This window comes from Gossypium raimondii, chromosome 2 (genome assembly GCF_025698545.1).
Source record: "Gossypium raimondii isolate GPD5lz chromosome 2, ASM2569854v1, whole genome shotgun sequence".
Lineage (NCBI taxonomy): Eukaryota > Viridiplantae > Streptophyta > Magnoliopsida > Malvales > Malvaceae > Gossypium > Gossypium raimondii.
Window position 1 is genome coordinate 20,565,633 of NC_068566.1, and position 20,010 is coordinate 20,585,642.

The 20,010-nt window shown below is 35.9% G+C and overlaps 1 non-coding gene across 1 annotated transcript; it reads right to left on the reverse strand.

Annotated features, from left to right (window-relative positions):
* Positions 1-1,029: 1,029 nt before the first annotated feature.
* On the reverse strand, positions 1,030-1,136 carry LOC128039454 (small nucleolar RNA R71). The gene has a single exon (XR_008193958.1). It is a non-coding gene; the product is annotated as a small nucleolar RNA R71 (small nucleolar RNA).
* Between the last annotated feature and the right edge of the window lie 18,874 nt (positions 1,137-20,010).

Below are 20,010 nucleotides of genomic sequence, written 5' to 3' on the forward strand. Positions count from 1 at the left end.
TTCTTAAGTTAGCAAATTACCGAGTTGCTGTGAACTTATTCGTAACAATATAGACACGAGTTTAATAATTCTAAATTAAGAAATGTAATTAATCTAACACAATTATGTCATCTTGATTAAAATCGTATTTTGAAATCGTGCATTTGAGATTTATTTATTTAGTTTACTTAGTTTAAAGTCTTATTTTTTAATCACCCTTTTCAAACAAAGTATTTTTCTTCACCAAAGTGTTTTAAATAGCATTCATAAATAATTCTTTTCACAGTCCCTGTGGGTACGATTACTCGACATTTACTTGTCACTTTATTACTTGTTGCGATTGTGTACTCTTGCACAGTTCCGTCGTTCCAAGTTTTTTGCGCGTTGCCGGGGACTATGTTTTAAAAAAAGTCATTATTTGTGAAGTTGTTAGTTTTGCATTTTGGTTTATTTTTCTGTTCAAATATTAACTTAGTTAATTTTTTGTGATTATTTCAGGTGTTTATGAATATTGACCGAATCATCGATTTACTCCTTGTAGACCCTGAGATTGAACAAATTTTATGACAGCGAAGAAGACAAGCAAGTCAAAGAAGAACTAAAGAGATGAACTTCGAAAATCTGAATCAAGGAAACGGAGCAAACCTTGATCAAAATCCTATCCTTATTGCTAATGATAGGGATAGAGCTTTGAGACAGTTTGTCGTGCCAGTATTTCATGATCTTAATCCAGGTATTAGGAGACCCGAAATTGAGGCACAACAATTTGAGTTGAATCCAGTCAAGTTCCATATGCCTCAGACAGTGGGCCAATTTAGTGGAATGCTTACTGAAGATCCTCACCTACACTTGAGACTGTTTATGGAGGTGAGCGATTCTTTCAAGTTAGTCGGAGTACCCAAAGATGCATTACGATTGAAGTTGTTCCCATATTCACTGAGGGACAGAGCTCAAACTTGGTTGAACTCATTACAAACAAACTCAATTTCAACATGGCAAGAGTTAGCAGAAAAATTCCTTATGAAGTACTTCTCGCCTAGCAAGAATGCTAAGTTGAGGAACGAGATCACTGCTTTCCAACAAATGGATGATGAGTCATTGTATGAGGCATGGGAAAGGTACAAAAAATTATGACGGAAGTGCCCTCGTCACGGAATCCCACATTGCATACAACTTGAGACATTTTATAATGGTCACAATGCTCACACGAGGATGGTAGTGGACACTTCTGCTAATGGTCCTCTCCTTTCTAAGTCTTATAATGAGGCTTATGAAATAATTGAGAGGATTGCCGCAATAATTATCAATGGCCAACCAATCAAGTAGCGTCAGGAAGACGAGTCGCTAGAATACATGAAGTAGACGCTCTTACTTCACTCACATCTCAAGTATCATCAATATCCTCAATGTTAAAAAATTTTACTACTAGTGGGTGCAATAGTTTTGCAGCACAGCCACTGAATCAATTTGAAAATGTAGCTTGTGTTTATTGTGGGAAGGACATTTGTTCGAAGAATGTCCATTGAACCCAGAATCTGTGTATTACATGGGTAACTAGAACCAAAATCAAGGAAGGCAAGGGTTGCAATCCAATTTTTGTAACCTATCATGACGAAACCACCCGGATTTTTCCTGGAGTAACCAAGGAGCAGGAACCAGTAACAATTATATCCAACCTAGATCGACCCAGCCACCTAGTTTTTCCCAAAAAGCTCAAAAACCAACCCAAGTTGAACCATCCAATAGCCTAGAGAATCTATTGAAGGCATACATGGTGACAAATGATGCCTCTCTAAGGAATTTGGAGAATCAAGTGGGCCAGCTTGCAGCTGAACTCAGAAACCAACCACAGGGTGCTTTACCTAGTGATACGGAGAATCCGAGGAATCCAAGGAAGGAGCATTGTAAAGCGTTAACATTGAGGAGTGGAAAGACTTTAGAGCCCAATCCCGTTGAAGTTTAGAAGGAGCCAGCTAACACTCAAGACTCAAAGGAAGTTCAACCAAGTGTTAAAATTTGAGTTTCATCAGAAATTGAATCTACAAAATCTGACAAGGTAACTTCTGAACCAGCTAATTATGATCAACTAATAACCTTGTTAGGTGAAGAATTGCCACAGAAAATGAATCAACCAGTTCTAGTAAAGAAACCTCCACCACCCTACCCTCAAAGACTTTAGAAGCAGAAGTAGGAAATTCAATTCAAGAAGTTCCTAGACGTACTCAAGCAACTTCATATCAACATCCCATTGGGCGAAGCAGTTGAACAAATGCCGAACTATGTCAAATTCATGAAGGATAGCCTGTCTAAAAAATGAAGGCTTGGAGAATTTGAGACGGTAGCCCTAACAGAGGAATGCAATGCATATCTTCAAGACAAACTACCCCTAAAATTGAAGGATCCTAGATGTTTTACCATACCTTGCAATATTGGAGCAACATATTATGGTAAGGCACTATGTGGCTTGGGTGCGAGTATCAACTTGATACCCATGTCAATATTTAGGAAGTTGGGGATAGGTGAAGTTAGACCTACTATGGTTACACTTCAATTAGCAGATCGATCCTTAGCACATCCAGAAGGAAAAATTGAGGATGTATTGGTACGTGTAGACAAATTTATCTTTCTTGCTGACTTTGTGATTCTAGACTTTGAAGCAGACAAAGAGGTGTCAATCATCCTAGGAAGACCATTCTTAGCAACCAGAAGGACCCTTATTAATGTGCAAAAGGGCGAGCTTACTATGCGTGTTCAGGATGATCAGGTAACATTTAACTTTTTAAGTCCACGCGATTTCCTGACACAATTGATAATTGTTCTGCAGTGCCCGATTTAGAGGATTTAATCGTGGAGAATGAACTCAATTATGTTATGGACCCATTGGAACAACTTTTGACATCAGATCCTCCTAATGATAAAGAGGAGGATGAATACTTAGCTTTGTTAGAAGCTAATCAAAGGGGATTTAATTCGCAATCCCGCTTTGAATCTTTAGAGTTAGAGATAAGGGATTATGCCCAACCAAAAGTGTTAATCGAGGAACCACCTAAATTAGAACTGAAGGTACTTCCCTCACATTTGAAAGATGTTTATTTAGGTAACTCTTCTACTCTACCTGTGATTGTTTCAGCAGAATTAACTACTGAGCAAGAAGAGAAACTCATCCTGTTGTTGAAACAATTCAAGAAGGCTATCAGATGGACCATAGCCAATATTTGCAAAATTAGTCTATTTGTATGCATGCACAAGATTATCTTAGAAGATGGCAAAAAATGGACGATTGATGAACAACAAAGACTGAACCCCATCATGAAGGACATAGTCAAGAAAGAAATCATCAAGTGGTTAGATGCGAGTATAATTTACCCCATCTCAGATAGTTCATGGGTAAGTCTGGTCCAGTGCGTGCCAAAGAAAGGAGGTATCACGATCATTGAACATGAGAATAATGATTTGATACCGACTAGAACGATTACGGGATGGAGAATTTGCATCGGTTACCAGAAGCTGAACAAGGAAACCAGGAAAGATCACTTTCCTTTGCCGTTTTTGGACCAGATGCTGGATAGACTCGCAGGGTGAGACTATTACTATTTTCTCGATGGATACTCAGGGAATAATCAGATTACAGTAGCACCAGAAGATCAGCACAAGACAACATTCACCTGCCCGTACGGTACATTTGCATTTAGGCGCATGCCATTTAGTTTATGTAATGCACCTGCTACATTTCAAAGATGTATGATGTCTATTTTCACTGACATGGTTGAGAAATATTTGGAACCTTTTATGGATGATTTTTCAGTATTCGGAGAGACATATGATGATTGCCTAGCCAATCTAGCCAAGGTACTAAGGCGATGCGAAGAAACAAACCTTGTACTTAATTGGGAAAAGTGTCATTTCATGGTATGAGAAGGTATTGTTCTAGGGCATCGGATAACAAGACATGGAATCGAGGTAGATAAAGGAAAGGTAGATGTTATTGAAAAACTCCCACCTCCAATATCTGTAATGGGTGTTAGGAGCTTTTTGGGCCACACTGGTTTCTATCGAAGATTCATCAAGGACTTCTCTAAAGCTGCTAAACCCTTATACAAATTATTGGAGAAGGACACAGTGTTTAAATTTGATGATGAGTGCTTAAAAGCTTTCAATGATTTGAAGAGTCGGTTAGTCTCGGCACCCATAATAGTCACACCAGACTGGGATTTGCCATTTGAATTGATATGTGACACAAGTGACTTCGCGGTCGGAGCTTTCATGGGTCAGCGAAGGAACAAAGTTTTTATCCCATCTACTATGCGAGTCAGACTCTGACAGGAGCTCAACTAAATTACACAGTAATAGAAAAAGAGTTACTTGCTATTGTGTTTGCTTTTGACAAGTTTCGATCTTATCTTGTAGGTACCAAAGTGACTGTTTATATGAACCACTCAGGAATTAAGTATTTACTTGCCAAGAAAGACGCTAAGTCGAGACTGATCCGATGGGTACTTCTACTTTAAGAGTTCGATCTAGAAATTCAAGATCGAAAGAGAGTGAAAAACCAAGTAGTAGACCACTTGTCCAGATGAAAACATACTGAAGGTAAATCTTGTTCATAATACCCCTTAGTTTACTGATATTGCTACCTTTTTAGCATGTGGTTTGATGTCGAATGATAAGACGTATCATCAAAAGAAAAATTTTATTCACGATGTGAAGTACTATTTTCGGGAAGAACCGTATTTGTTTAAAAAGTGTGCAGATCAAATGATTAGGAGATGCTTGGCAGAAGATGAAGTACATAAGATTTTATACCATTGTCAATCAGCTCCGAGTGGGGGACACTTCAGAGGTACACGTATTGCAGCCAAGGTATTACAAGCCGGATTCTTTTGGCCAACACTATTCAAAGATGCATATGCTTGCGTAAAGAGTTGTGATCGATGTCAAAGGGTCGAAAATGTCACCAACAGAAATGAGATGCCTCGAACAAACATCATTGAGGTAGAATTATTTGATGTTTTGGGTATTGCCTTTCTCGGTCCTTTCCCTCCATCTTTTGGTAACAAGTACATATTAGTAGCAGTAGACTATATGTCTAAGTGGGCTAAGGCAGAGGCATATCTGACAAACAATGCTAAGGTTGTAATAAAGTTTTTGCAAAAACATGGGTTCACAAGGTTTGGAACCCCAAGAGCCATCATCAGTGGTGAAGGGTCCCATTTTGTGAACAAGTGGTTGAAATGGTTATTAGATAAACATGGAGTGAAACACAAGGTCGCTACAGCTTACCATCCGTAGACGAATGGGCAAGCTGAACTGGCAAAAAAGGAGATCAAAGGCATACTTGAGATGGTAGTTTGCCTGAACCGATAAGATTGGTCCAAGAGACTGGATGATGCTTTATGGGCTTACAGGACAGCATACAAGACACCTTTAGGGATGTCACCCTATAGTTTAGTCTTTGGGAAAGCCTACCATCTACCCTTGGAGTTAGAACACAAAGCTTACTGGGCTCTCCAACGACTCAACTTGGATCTTAAAAGTGCCAAAGAGAAACGGATGCTTCAACTTAACGAGTTAGAAGAATTTCGAATGTCTTCATACAAGAATGCCAAATTACTTAAGGAGAGACTTAAGAAATGGCATGACAAGCACATTCGAGTTCGAGAATTTGAAGCAGGTCAACAAGTCTTGTTATTCAATTCCAGATTAAGGTTCTTTCCAGGTAAGTTAAAATCACATTGGTTCGGTCCATTTATGATTCATCGAGTCTATCCATACAGAGCTGTTGAACTTCAAGGTAAGAGAGGTAATTTTTGACTTAATGCTCAACGTTTGAAACATTATTGGGAGATAAAATTGAATAGAATCAAATCTCATTCATTTGATCAGATATTTAATTTTTCTTATTCTTCTGTTTGAATAAATGATTTAGGGTATATTTTCGAGATTAGTATGTTTAAATAAATTCTGTGTAGGAGATTGGAACTTAAGCGGGACCGCTTATGACCTCTCCAATCTTTCCTGGGAATTGATTTTAACATAATTTCCCAAGAAATTATTCCCTAAATGACAAAATAATTTTTTAGTTTTTCAAATAAAAGGGTCAATTTTGATCCAATTTTTATGTTGCAACTCAATTTTGAATTTTCATTAAGTCTAGGAACTTAATTGAATTATTTTTAAAAATTTGGTTGCTCTTTTGTAAATATTAAAAATTAGATGCCTTTTTTTGTAAATATTTTCAAAAAGCATCTAGAATAAATGTTTTAGTTCAATAAAAAAGATGATAATTATTAATATATAATTATATCCATTATAGTATTATTATCGACTTTATTTAGAGTTAGGACTAGTTTTAATTTAATGATATATTATTCGATAAGTTTTTATCTTAATAAATTAATAGCAAATTATAATTTAATATGCATTATATTAAATGTTAATTTTTATTTACTTTGAGTAGAATTAGAACTTAGAATTTTTAAGAATTCTACTCTAGCTCCTACTTTCACTATAAATTCCACCCATCTATTCATATGTTTTTTTTCATTCATACACCATTCCCTCCAAAAACACCAAAACCCTTAAGCGCCAAAACCTCCTAACAATTCCCTAACCACAGCATCGCCCAGCTGATCGGTCAGCAGCACCCCACGCGCGCCCACACCGGGCCTGCTCAATGATCCGCATGCTGCTCATATCCATCCCATGCTACGGGCTGCTGCCTTGCATACTCGAGCAGCACACCACCCTTTCACCCATCCTTAGCCAAAAACCCCTCAACCTATTTTAATTTGCCATCTTTTGATTCAAAATTATTTTTCTTAAGAGCACTTAATTTTTACAAAAAAGGTGGTAAGACCAATTTTTCTCCTAAATTTTAATTTAATTATCTAATTTTTCAATTTATTGAATTATTAATATTTTATATTTATTAATTTTTTGAGAAAATAATTCTTACCATCTTATGATCAGGTTAATCATGCGTCGCAAGAGAACTCGTGCATCTGCCTAAATTTATGAATCACAAAACAAGTTCCACTATGAAGAAGCCAAAGCAAGATATGAAAGTATCTTCAAGAATCAACAGATGCATCCAGAGAAAGGTTGCACATTGAAAGAAAGTAGCTATATTGGTTTTATGGCGCGTATTTGTCAGGTTGTTGAAACTCTCAATTGGGAGTTGTTTTGTGAGAAGAGACCTAGTGTGGATGAGGAGTTAGTACGCAAATTCTATGCAAATTTAACCTCAAGCAAGTTGATGGAAGTTCTAGTTTGCGGAACCAAGGTACCAATAACTTCAAACGCTATTAATGAGTTCTTTAAATTACCTGATTTTGAAAACGACGAATATTCCTCCTTGATGAGCAATATAGAGTTTAAAAATTTGTAAGAAATTCTCGAGGAACTTACAGTTCCAGGTTCTAAGTGGACTGTGTCAAAGCAAGGAATCCACACTTGTCGGAGAGAATATTTGACACCACTCGCATAAGTATGGTTCTACTTCATTTGATTCAGCCTTATGCCTAGCTCATATAGGACTACAATCTCATTAGAGCAAATGCTCTTATTATACTCGATTCTAACTAGGAAAACAATTGATGTGGGAAATATCATCCTGAGGGAAATGAGGAATTGTGCCGTTAGACGTTCACGTTCTGGCCCAGCTTACTTTCCCTTTACGATAACAATTATGTTCTTGAAAGCTAAAATTCTTGCAAACGTAAAGAAGACAGGCTATAGCCAGGGCACAATCATAGATTGGGACCTCTATGGAATAGCTGGAGACTCTGTTCTACAGCAACGAGTTGAAGAAAGTGAGGATCCCAAAAAAGAAGAAGAAGAAGATTTCACAGAGATCGAGCCAGTGCAATCGGCTGAAGTCCCTGATAAGGTGGAACCAATAGAACCAGAAGCTGAACCTAATATCAAGACTTCAATGTTCAGAGCTCAACTGCCTCACCCAGATCTTCGAGATGAGCTGTCAAAGTTAATGGACATAATGCAGGATATGCAATGGCAGCAACAAGCTTACTGGAAATACTCAAAAATAAGGTATGACTCAATGAGAAGTGATCTTACGAAAATTTACAATGACCCATTGATTTTTGTGCCTGAGTTTCGAGATTACATATTTGAACCATGGAGCCTATTATCGAAAAAGGAGCGAAGCAATTCATGCAAAGATAATAATGATTGAGCAAAAGATGAGTCGAATTCGGAAGGATCTGTAAATAAATAAAGGGGAGATCTCGAGTTTAATTTATTTATGTTCTTAGGATATTTTAGGATAAAGTTATTAGGAATTTTTGTATAATAAAACAAGAGATGGAAATCATTAATAAAATTGAACAAGTTGCGAAGTATAAAGTGTGGCAATAGATATATACATGTCTAGGATTGGATTTAGAAAGAGCTTGGTACTTAAGCAGTCAAATTGACTCACCTTAAACAATGAGGACATTGTTCATTTTAAGTAGGAGGGATTGAAAAATTGAAATTATTTCCACTCAGAATAAATAGTTCTTTTAATTATGATTAGGATATATTTTGTTCAATAATTTGAAATGTTAAACTTCAGTATAAATAAAGTTCTATTATTTCAATCAATTGTTATGTTAGCTGAATAATGATATAAATGTATTTTTAATAAAGCATAAAAATCGTACCATAAAACTTTTAGTTCGTTAAAAAAGGTAGGTATGCATGAAATTTTAAGTCTCTAGAATTGACTTAGTAGTTTCTTGAGGCAAAATCCTAGGAAGCATGGAATGTTGAAAATGATTTAAGCAACTCTTGTTTGAACCGTTTGAGCCTTTCAAGCCAACCTTGATGAAATTTTATCCTTTGAAACCCAACTTTGAGACTATATGGCTTAATTTTATTTGAACCCTTGCAATATTTAGCCATCACTTCTCTCTTAATTATCTTTAAATTTCCCAAACATTAGACTCAGAACTATTCAGAATATTCTTTGAAAATAAGTTTGGGGGAGTTGAAAGAGGTATCAAATGCTTTAAAATTTGTAGTACATATAGTAAAATGTTCAAAAAAAAAAGAGCACATGTACTTGAAAGAAAATAGATGTACAAAGGAGCATGTGAAAGCAAAATAAGTTGGTGTATTGAGAGAAATTATTCCAAAGGTCCAATTGAAGCTAAGTCTAAGGTTTAAAAGCCTAAATTTATCTATCTTTTACGGACCTCTAGCCTAGCTACATTACAACCTTTTTAAAGACCTATTGATTCAAGTTTTCTATGCTACCTACATTAGTGGAGAGAAATTGCTATGTTCAACATATAAAGGCATAAGTTAAACTTAATGATTGCAGCTTAATCTTGAATAAGGAAATAAAATCAAATTGGTAAGGGTTAGCATGTCTTGTTAAGGAAACATTTAGTCTAATTGTGCTATCATAATAGTTGTTGAGATTAATTTGAATGATATGTATACTTAAGAAGCATAACTATCAAATTTCATATTTTTGAGTATAAGTATATTAAATTCATAATTTTGGGAAGAATGCTATTCTGAAGGAATTTTTCATAGGTGTTTTCTGAGTAATTCTTTTTAATTTGTTCATTACTCGGGGCAAGCAATGAATTAAGTTTGGGGTGTGGAAACACGGAAATTTACACATTTTTACATACCCTTTTTCACTTAAAATCATACAGTTCCGATAACATTCTTGTCGAAAAAATAATTATTTTTACAAAATAATTAAACTGCACTTAAAATATGAACATGTTGAATTTTATTTAATTTTATAATTAATTTTGATGAATTTTGGTTATTTTCGACAGATTTGTATAAAGAGCAAAAAATGGCTCGGCAAACACTACTAGAAGCACAAAATTGAGAAGCAATTTGAAGTATCGAGGCGAACTAAATTTCAACCTAAGACGGTCCAAAATTATATGTATTAATTCGTAATATAATTAATTTTAATTTATATTCAATTTAATTTGGGTTAATAATCTATTATTAATTTATTATGAAAAGGTGGTCCAATTGAACTGAACCGACCAAGAAATGGACAGCCCAAAAACTGTCCCAAGAGCTGACCCAAATCAGCTTAATAGCTGATTATTTAAGCTTGCAAAGAGGCCCTTGATTACTTGTTCAAGTTGCATTGAAACCCCTCCACAATTGGTGGCTTTATAGATTTGCCCCGAGCCTAAATTAGCAAAGTAGAAACTATAAACCTTGCCACATGTGTGACCGGCCAAGGGAGGGCTCTTTGGCTGATAATTTTAGCTATTTTTAGCATCCCTCCTCAGCTATAAAAACCCCTTTAGGTTGGTCATTTTGAAAACACACCTCAAGCATTCACATATTTCCTCTCTTCTCTCCACTTTCTCTCTTCTTTTCCATTCCAAAATTCCCTTACTCTCTTGCCGATTTCTCCTATTGGGAAAGGGGGATTCATCAGCTATTTGGAGTAGCAATTAAGTGTTCATAGCATCCTTGGTCGATGAGGACAACGGAGAAGGAATAACGGAGCAACTAGTCAAGCCATAAAAAAACACCGAATTTGTTTCTTGTTCTCTATCTCTTTAATTTCTGTTGTTGTTATGTTGAATATATATATGAATATTTATGTTGTTGGAATGGTTAATTTAATCAATTTAGCTTGAATTCAATTTGTGTTAGGTTGTTTGCATTTTGTTTGTTAGAATTATTGAAATTGTGTTTATGTTGTTATAGGCCTGGGTAACATGCTTGATTAAGTAAAATCCTGACTAAGTTATTTTTCCATTACAATTGTTAGGTAACTAATGAATTAATTATTTAAATAGATTGAAATTGTAATTAATGGACACAGCACTTAATTAGTGCATGCTTAAATCATCTAAGGTAGCTAAGGGTTAGATTAGCAACAGTATCTAACGATTCATTTGCCTTACATAACTTGCAAGATTATTGTGATTAAACTATTTCAAGGTAAGGATACTTTGTTACCTCACATAGTCTTTTATGTGCTTATTAAATCGAGTTAATTGTTTGAATTGACATAAGGATATATACAAGAGGTTATTTTGATTTAATAAGTATGTATTTGCAATAACATATTTTCCTATTAAGATTTGTTTAATCGATTGAACTGACATAGGGATATAGTCAAGAGATAAATGGATTTTGGTAGGTGATTATGTTCATAAGTTAGCAAATTATTTAGTTGTTGTGAACTTATTCGTAACAATATAAACATGAGTTTAATAATTCTAAGTTAAGAAATGTAATTAATCTAACACAATTATGTCATCTTGATTAAAATCGTATTTTGAAATCATGCATTTGAGATTTATTTATTTAGTTTACTTAGTTTAAAATCTTAGTTTTTATTCACCTTCTTCAAACAAAGTATTTTTCTTCACCGAAGTGTTTTAAATAGCATTCATAAATAATTCTTTTCATAGTCCCTGTGGGTACGATAACTCGACATGTACTTGTCACTTTATTACTTGTTGCGATTGTGTACACTTGCATATTTCCGTCATTCCAGTGCGCATGCGTAAAGAAAGATTTCCAGCCCAACGACGATTAAAGCTCCTTCCAAGAGGAGACAGACCTTTACAAGATATTAAGAGGATTAATAACAACTTCAATAAGCTATACCTTCCAAGTGAGTTCAACATTAGTGCTAGCTTTAATGTATCTGATTTATCTTCTTATGATGCAGGTGACGATTTGAGGACAAATCGTTTTGAAGAAGGTGGGGATGATACATGCATTAGAGCGTTTGATGAAGAATCAATTGGAACAAAATCAAAGTTGTTCTTGTCAATACCAATCGAGTTTAAAGTTGAGGAGAATTCAAGAAGAAATCCAATTGAAATTCCTATTGGGTCTATGACTCGAGCTAGATCCAAGAAGCTCAAAGAGGCGATGTTAGGGTTGATTCAACAAGTTTGGGCTGAGCAATGTGTTGCATATGACAGTTTGATTAGCTTGAACAAACTCTTCAATTTTTTAATTATGTGTTTTGTTTGTTAAATGCATCTTTATTTAATGTTTTGCATTAACACATTTACATCTTTTAAAATGTGTATTATGTTTCTTGTTTATTGAATGTGTCTTTTCAGACCTGCATTATGTATTTTTCATATTTAATAAATCATGCATTAAATCATCTCATTTGTTAATTTACTTCAAGTATGGTTTAAGTTGCATGCTCATTTAACTTGTGTGCATGAGTGTTATTAAATATGTTGTTTTTATGAGTGTTATTGTTTAATCTTAAATATATATTTTGTAGGTAACTATTCATATGATTAAAGACACTTCAAATTGGACGGTTTCAAAACTGTTTAAAGAACATTAATGAGGTTGTTTAATGGATCAAAGGAGACTCTTCAAGTCTAAACGTTTTTGGAGTCTTAAACCTTCATCATGGTGCCACTTAAAAGGATGTTACACAAGTTTTTATAATTTGGTTTCAAGGGAGCTGAAGGGACATCAATTAAACACATTAAGGAAACATTAAGTCTTCATTAAGGAGAATTGACATTCCTTTTCAACTACATCAAATTCCAATGAAGAGACATGACTCATTGGCTTCCTTACAAGAGTTAAAAATAAAATTAGTTCTTATAATAATACTACTTAATGGTCAAATATGAAAAGTCTCACATAGGCATTTGAATAGTCACAAAAGTGCCTATAAATATCCTATAAACAGAACTTTTATTGGCTAATGAATATTTCTGAGTTTTGTGTGAGAATTATATCTCTTTGTTCTTGGTCTAACTTACCTAGACTTATCAAGGTTCTCCTTATGGAATCAAACCCTTTCTTTTTGAACTTATCACTTTCATTCTTTCCTTATTTTCTGAAGTGTGGCATTCGAACATACTGTTGGTTCCTATTTTGCTAAATAGTGGGTCACAATTTACTTCTTCTTCTTCAAACACTTGTTTGTTATTTCACTATAGAGAAATTGGGTCACAATCATTTATATCGATGGTTCTTTTCTATGTGTTTGATTCGTGCAAGTCATCCTTCCAAAACCTTCTTTGATATTTTTATTCATCCTTTATTCTATTACTCGCAATTTCACTTTGAATACCAACTTGAAACGAAACCGAAATTAGAAGATCAGGAAATTCAACGTCTTGTAATCGAATTCACGAATACGAACACACATCATTATGGCAACAAAACAGATTTTTCAGTAGCATGCTTTACGTGCAAACCAGATTATTAGAATATGGCATGCTTAACGTGCGAATCAGAGTTCCCATTTTTACATATAATTTCACAATAGCATTCTTTTTCAAGCAAATCAGAACATCATAGTAGGGCATAATAAATATACAAATTCTCATATCAAAATTTAGTAACATATATTATTTTCATATAGGTTAGTATACCATATTTGTATGAGCCATAAATCACATGACATGAGTGATGGAAATCATATATTATCATACATCAAAAAATCATCCAATAAATCAATCATATCACGATCACAAAATTTTAGGATTTGCATACATGTTATCCTCGCATCGGTTTTATTGATTTCTAATAATACACTTGTATTCAGATAGTCACATATATTAATTGTTAAATATCCATAAGTAATACACGTTAAAAGTATTTTCATTATTATTAATTTAATCATTAATATCGTATAATATCACTTAAATCCCCACACCTTAGATTTGATGGATTAGATCTCAATTCCACTTCGAAAGAAATGAATCCAGTTTCTTTGAGTCACTATGTTAAATCAAAATACATGTTAGTATTGATCTAACGAAATAATAACATTCCCTTAATAAAATAACACTGATTCAACATTACTTACGCAAAAAGATCGTCAAGTACTATTACCACTTTCTACAGTTGATGCGTGTATTCTGAGATTTACGAGTACTCTTCAATAACGCACGAAACTGAATAGTTAGATCCTTGTTAAATAAAAAATAATACTACAAAATTATAATGATTACAATAATTCTTCATACTTACGATTAAACAGAGAGAAAAGGCCCTGGCAATGAAATCCCAAAAAACTGATCAATAAGGCCTTATAATCGGAAAATAGAAGAGTTTAAATAAAATAATAATTCAAAAGATGGCTTTTAATAATGAAAAATCATATTCAGGAGTTTACGAGAGGATTTTTAGAAAAAGAAGAAGAAAACGAGAAAAATTGAAAAAAGCAACGATAGTTGACGGTGGTGGTAGTGCAGCGATGGGGAAGGGAAGAACTATGGCAGCTGAGTATGGTGGAGGAGGAGAAGAGATTTGAATAAAAATGGCTTCAAAAGTGTTGAAAAAGAATAGAAAAAGCCAAAAACAGTGGAGGATAAGGTAGAAGTCGGCAAAGGAGGAGAGGAGAGAAAAAGAGGGAGTAAAAAATGAAAAAGATGAGGTTTAAAGAGAGCTAGGGCCGGCCATTGGTAGTCAAAAACTCATTTTTTGTAAATTTAGGGACAGAGGGAGTGAAAAGTGGGATTTTGCACAAAAAGGAATGTAAATAGTGGCTTTGGAAGGAGAATCTCCACCTTTTATGGAAAGACTTAGACGGCAAGGGGGAGCGAGGACCTTCTAGAATGGTCAACAATTGAGGCTAGGATGAGAATAATAAATAAAATGAATGTTGGGGAATTGAATCATAGGACCTCTAACAATTAAATAATACACTAAACCACTAGGCCTTTTTCTTCCTTATGATATAAATTTGCACAATTTAATCAATAAATTCTAGGGCGTGACAATTCTAATCCAATCAAGTGAGGATATTGCTAACGTATCATCTCTTCGGGTTCCTAAGTGGCTTCACTGTCACCATGATTTTGCCGCAAGACTTTCACATGAGGAATCTTCTCCTTCTTTAATTTCCTGACCTCATTGTCCAAAATCTGCACTAGCTCTTCCTCATAAGTCAAACCGGGTCTCACTTTGAATTCCTCTATCAGAATCACGTGAGATGGATTAGAATGATATCTCTTCAACATAGAAACATGGAATACATCATGTATGTAATCCAATTTCAGAGGTAACTCTGACTGATAAGCCACTAGTCCAACCCTCTTACGAACTCTATATGGCCCAATGAACCTCGAACTCAACTTAACTTTGCGTCAAAATATCAATACTTTCTTCCACGGTGAAACCTTTAGGAAGACTTTATCCCCAACACTAAACACAATGTCTCTTCGTCTCAAGTCGGCGTAAGAATTTTGTCGATCCGATGCTGCTCTTAAGCGATCTCGAATTAGCTTCACCATATCCTTAGTCTCTTGCACCAAATCTAGAACCAATACATTATTTTTCCCTAACTCAGCCCAACATAGAGGTGTATAACATTTGCAGCCATAGAGTGCTTTATAATGAGCCATTTGAATGCTTGATTAAAAACTATTATTGTATGCAAACTTGGCCAACGGCAAGTGTTGCTTCCAACTGTCACTGAATTTTATCACACAACCCCTCAACATGTCCTCTAGAATTTGTATAACCTGCTCAGATTGCCCATCAGATTGTGGATAAAAAGTCGTACTAAAATTCAATCGCATCCCCAAAGCCTCATGCAACTTTTTCCGAAATTGAGATGTGAATTGAGGGTCCCGATTAGATATAATGGACAACGGTACACCATAAAGTGTCACAATCTCTGAAATACGCAACCTCGCATACTTATGCAGTGAATAATCAGTACAGATAGGCAAAAAATAGGCTGACCTGGTTAGTCGATCCACTATAACCTAAACTGAATCTTTCTTAGTAGGTGTCAAAGGCAACCCACTAAAAAAGTCCATGGTCACACACTCCCATTACCACTGAGGGGTTTATATAGGCTGTAACAAACCCAAAGGAAATTGGTGCTCAACCTTAACCTGCTAGCACGTCAAGCACTCACTCAAAAATTCAGTCACATCTCGCTTAAGCCTTGGCCACATATACAACTCTCTCAAGTCTTGGTACATCTTATTCCCTTAAGAATGTATAGTGTATGAGCTACTATGCGCTTCTTGAAGTATAGACTACCTCAAATCACGATCATCGGGCATGCAGTACCTCCCATGAAAACACAAAACTCCCACAAAATTAAGGCTAAAGTCAGTAGTCTTACCTTCCTCAACCAATATGAGATGAGTTGTGATAGACTCATCAGCAGATTGCTTTGATCGAATATCATCCTTTAAGGGAGGCCTTACTTGCAATTCCATGAGTAAACCCCCACCTTTAGTCAAACTCAGCTTTGTGAACATTGCCCTCAAATCGGTCATTGACTTTCTACTCAGTGCATCGGCAATCACATTCGCCTTACCAGGATGGTACTCAATGGTACAATCGTAGTCTTTCAGTAGTTCAATCCACCTCCTTTGTCTCAAGTTCAACTCTTTTTGGGCGAAGAGATACTTTAGACTCTTTTGATCAGTGTAGATGATACACTTCTCACCATAAAGGTAATGTCTCCATATCTTGAGGGCACAAACCACAGCAGCAAGTTCAAGTTAATGGGTTGGATAGTTACGTTCATGAGGTTTAAGTTATCTCGAGGCGTAGGTCACAACCTTACTGTGTTGCATCAAAACACATCCATGATCGGTATGAGACGCATCACTTTACACTACATAATCCATCCCAGAACCTGGTTGAATCAGAACAGGTGCTTAGGTCAGTGCAGATTTAAGTTTGTTAAAACTCTCTTGCTATTCTTTAGTCCACTTAAAAGAGGCACTTTTTCTCAACAACTTGGTCAATGGAGCTACAATCGGAGAAAACCCTTCCAAAAACCTTCTATAATAACGGGCCAAACCTAAGAAACTTTAAATTTCACTAAAATTCTTAGGTTGTTTCCTATCTAGGATTGCCTCTATTTTCTTCAGATCGACACAGATACCTTCAGTAGATACCATGTGTCCCAGAAACATCACTTCATGAAGTCAAAACTCACACTTACTAAGCTTAGCATACAATTGCTTCTCTCGAAGATTTTGCAGTACCACCCTTCAATGTTCGTCATGCTCCTCCTTGGACTTGTAATATATCAATATGTCGTCAGTGAAAACAATAACAAATTGATCGAGATAGGGCTGAAACACCCAATTCATAAGGTCTATAAAAGCGGTCTGAGTGTTCGTGAGACTAAAAGCCATCACTAGGAACTCGTAGTGGCCATACTGAGTCCTGAAAGTGGTCTTAGGAATGTCAGTCTCTTTCACCTTCAACTGAGAATAACTAGACCTCACATCAATCTTGGAGAGCACTTTCATACTCCTAAACTAATCGAATAAGTCATTGATCCTCGGTAAAGGGTATCAATTCTTTATTGTCAACTTGTTTAGTTACTGATAATCAATGCATAACCTCATAGACCCATCTTTCTTCTTGACAAACAAAACTAGGGCTCCTCATGGCGGCAGACTTGGTTTAATAAAACCTCTATCCAAAAGCTCCTACAACTATGCCTTCAGCTCCACTAACTCCTTAGGTGCCATACGATATAGGGCGATGGACACCGGAGTTGTTCCTGATAGTAAGTCTATGCTAAATTCTACCTCGCACTACGAAGGTAACCCTGGTAATTCCTCTGGAAAGACATCGGAATAGTCCCTCACAGTACGAATGCTCTCAACCGATAACCCACTAACACTTGTATCAAAATATATGTCAAGTATGCTTTGCATCCCTTATGTACCAATTTTTCAGCCATTAGAACGGAGATCACGTTGCATAAGTAATCTCTATGCTCTCCAATCATAACTATCTCCTTACCACCTAAAGTCTTCAAAGTGACCCTCTTAGTAGCGCAATCCAATACGACTTGATGTTCTACCAACCAGTCCATCCCCAGAATGAGATCAAATTCCCCAAAGGGTAATTCCATCATATCTACCAAAAATACTTCTCCTTGGATCTCCAACGGACATTGCTTATACACTTTGTTAACAAAAATACATTGTCTTAAAGGGTTAAAGATAGTCACATTACTAACAGCATCCTCTGCCTTAATACCCAATTTATCAACCATTTCACAGATACATACGAATGAATTAACTTAATATCAATTAGAGCGAAATATGGTACGGTATTAACAATAAAGGTACATGTTATGATGTTAGTAGTGTCGCGGTCCTTTCTGTGCCTAGCTGTGTACACTAGTGTCAGTTGTCTAGCATCAACTCGATTACCACATTAACCTTGAGCTTTTTGTCTCTGCTCACCATTACGCCCCTATTCGGACCTTGTCCTCTCGAAGGCTGCTGTCCAACTCTCGGGTTCTACGCATTGTTCTTATTCGATGCCGGTATCTTTTCATTACAATGTAGACAATCCTTGATCCTATGCTGCAGAGATCCACATCTTAAGCATGCACCCAAACTCCAACAATCTCCCGGATGCCTTTTTCCACAAGTGGCATAGTAAGGGGCTCTCCCACCGTTAGCAACAACAGCACCATTTAGCCTAGGTCGATCATCTTGGACTCACTTAATAGATCGCAAATCATAAATAGCGAGACCGGCATCTCTCTTGGCAGGGATTCTATCCCTATCCCTCGATTCGTGTTCCAAACGCTTTACCTTCTTCACAATCTTGGTTTTCTCCACTAACGCTTCGAAAAACCTTTCTTACAGAGCGACCACTTGTATCATTAGCTCATACCTCAACTTGTCCTCAAATCAAACATGCTTGTCTTGCTCGGTGGCAACCATCCATTAGGCATAGAAACTTAACCGTAGAATCTCGACCTCATACTCAGCCATGGATCTCTCCCTCTGTTTGAGCTCAATGAACTTCAGTCGATGGGCCTCAACATAACACTTCCCTACATACTTGTTTTGGAAATCATCAAGAAAATATTCACAAGTCAATCTATTAGCTTGGGTACCCCTCACAACGACTTGCCACCAATGATAACTCTCATCCCTCAGTAGCGAGATCGTTCCCCTCAGTTTCTGCTTTGGGGTACATTCCATGTCATCTAAAATTCTCTCTGTAGCCTCAAGCTAGTATTCTACCACGGTAGGGGTCATCCCAGCAATACCCCTGAATAACTTGACTCTATTTGCATGAAGCCTTTCAGCAATGGTCTCGCGGTTTCGAAATCCTTCTTGGGCCCTAACAACTCGTTGTAGCACCCTTAACATGGCCTGTGACACAACATAGCGGGCTCCAGAAGATCCTCCTCCATAGTACGAGTATTCTCAACCTGATCAGCCATAGATTTGGGTTCAGTTGCGAGTTCAGGTGAACGCACTCATGACGCAGATGAATCTACCTAGGTCCCTAGACCCCATTCTCCACAAGCTCTCATTCCTCTAGTACGCACACCTTATGAACTCATCTTTATTAATTGCAGTCTAAAGTTTTATGCATTTTTATTTGGCAATTTGAAATAGGTTTTATTTATCAATTCAGAATGTTTCAGTTTTTAAAACTTTGTCTCTAAGTATCAGTATTTATAATTTTCAGAATCTATAATCTCACATTATGTATTTCAAAGTATATAGTTTCAACAATATAGTTTTCAAAATCTAAAATATACTATAGTCTCATATCAAAGTTTAGTAGAGAAGAAATATTTATCTGGGACCAGCTTCGGAGTCTCGGTATTTTTCATAACAAAATCAAATATGAAATTTTAACTAAGTATGGATGTTTCCCCAAAATGCCATTTTAAGTATATGTATGCATTGCAAAGTTTTTTCTATAGTCCAAGTTTTTTAACTAGGCTCTGATACCACTAAATGTAACCCCTAAACCCAGCCTAAACGTTATGACCAAATCTTGAATATTACATTGGCCACAACGATGGCACAATAAAACATTTTAGAAATTATCTCTTCAAAATCCCTTTGAGAAAACTAAAGGTTGTGTTGTTTAATTGTCCAATCTTATGTTTAAAATAAAAATGTCAAGATTCAACTAAAACATCGCAGTGGAAAATGTCATTTTGAAAACCATAAGTCTGATATTAATACTTTGGTAATCATTGATTTTGCAAACATGTTGTGATGGGTTTAAAAAATTTAGTATTGAGTTAAAAAATCCTTACTTGGAGTCTAATAAACTTTATTA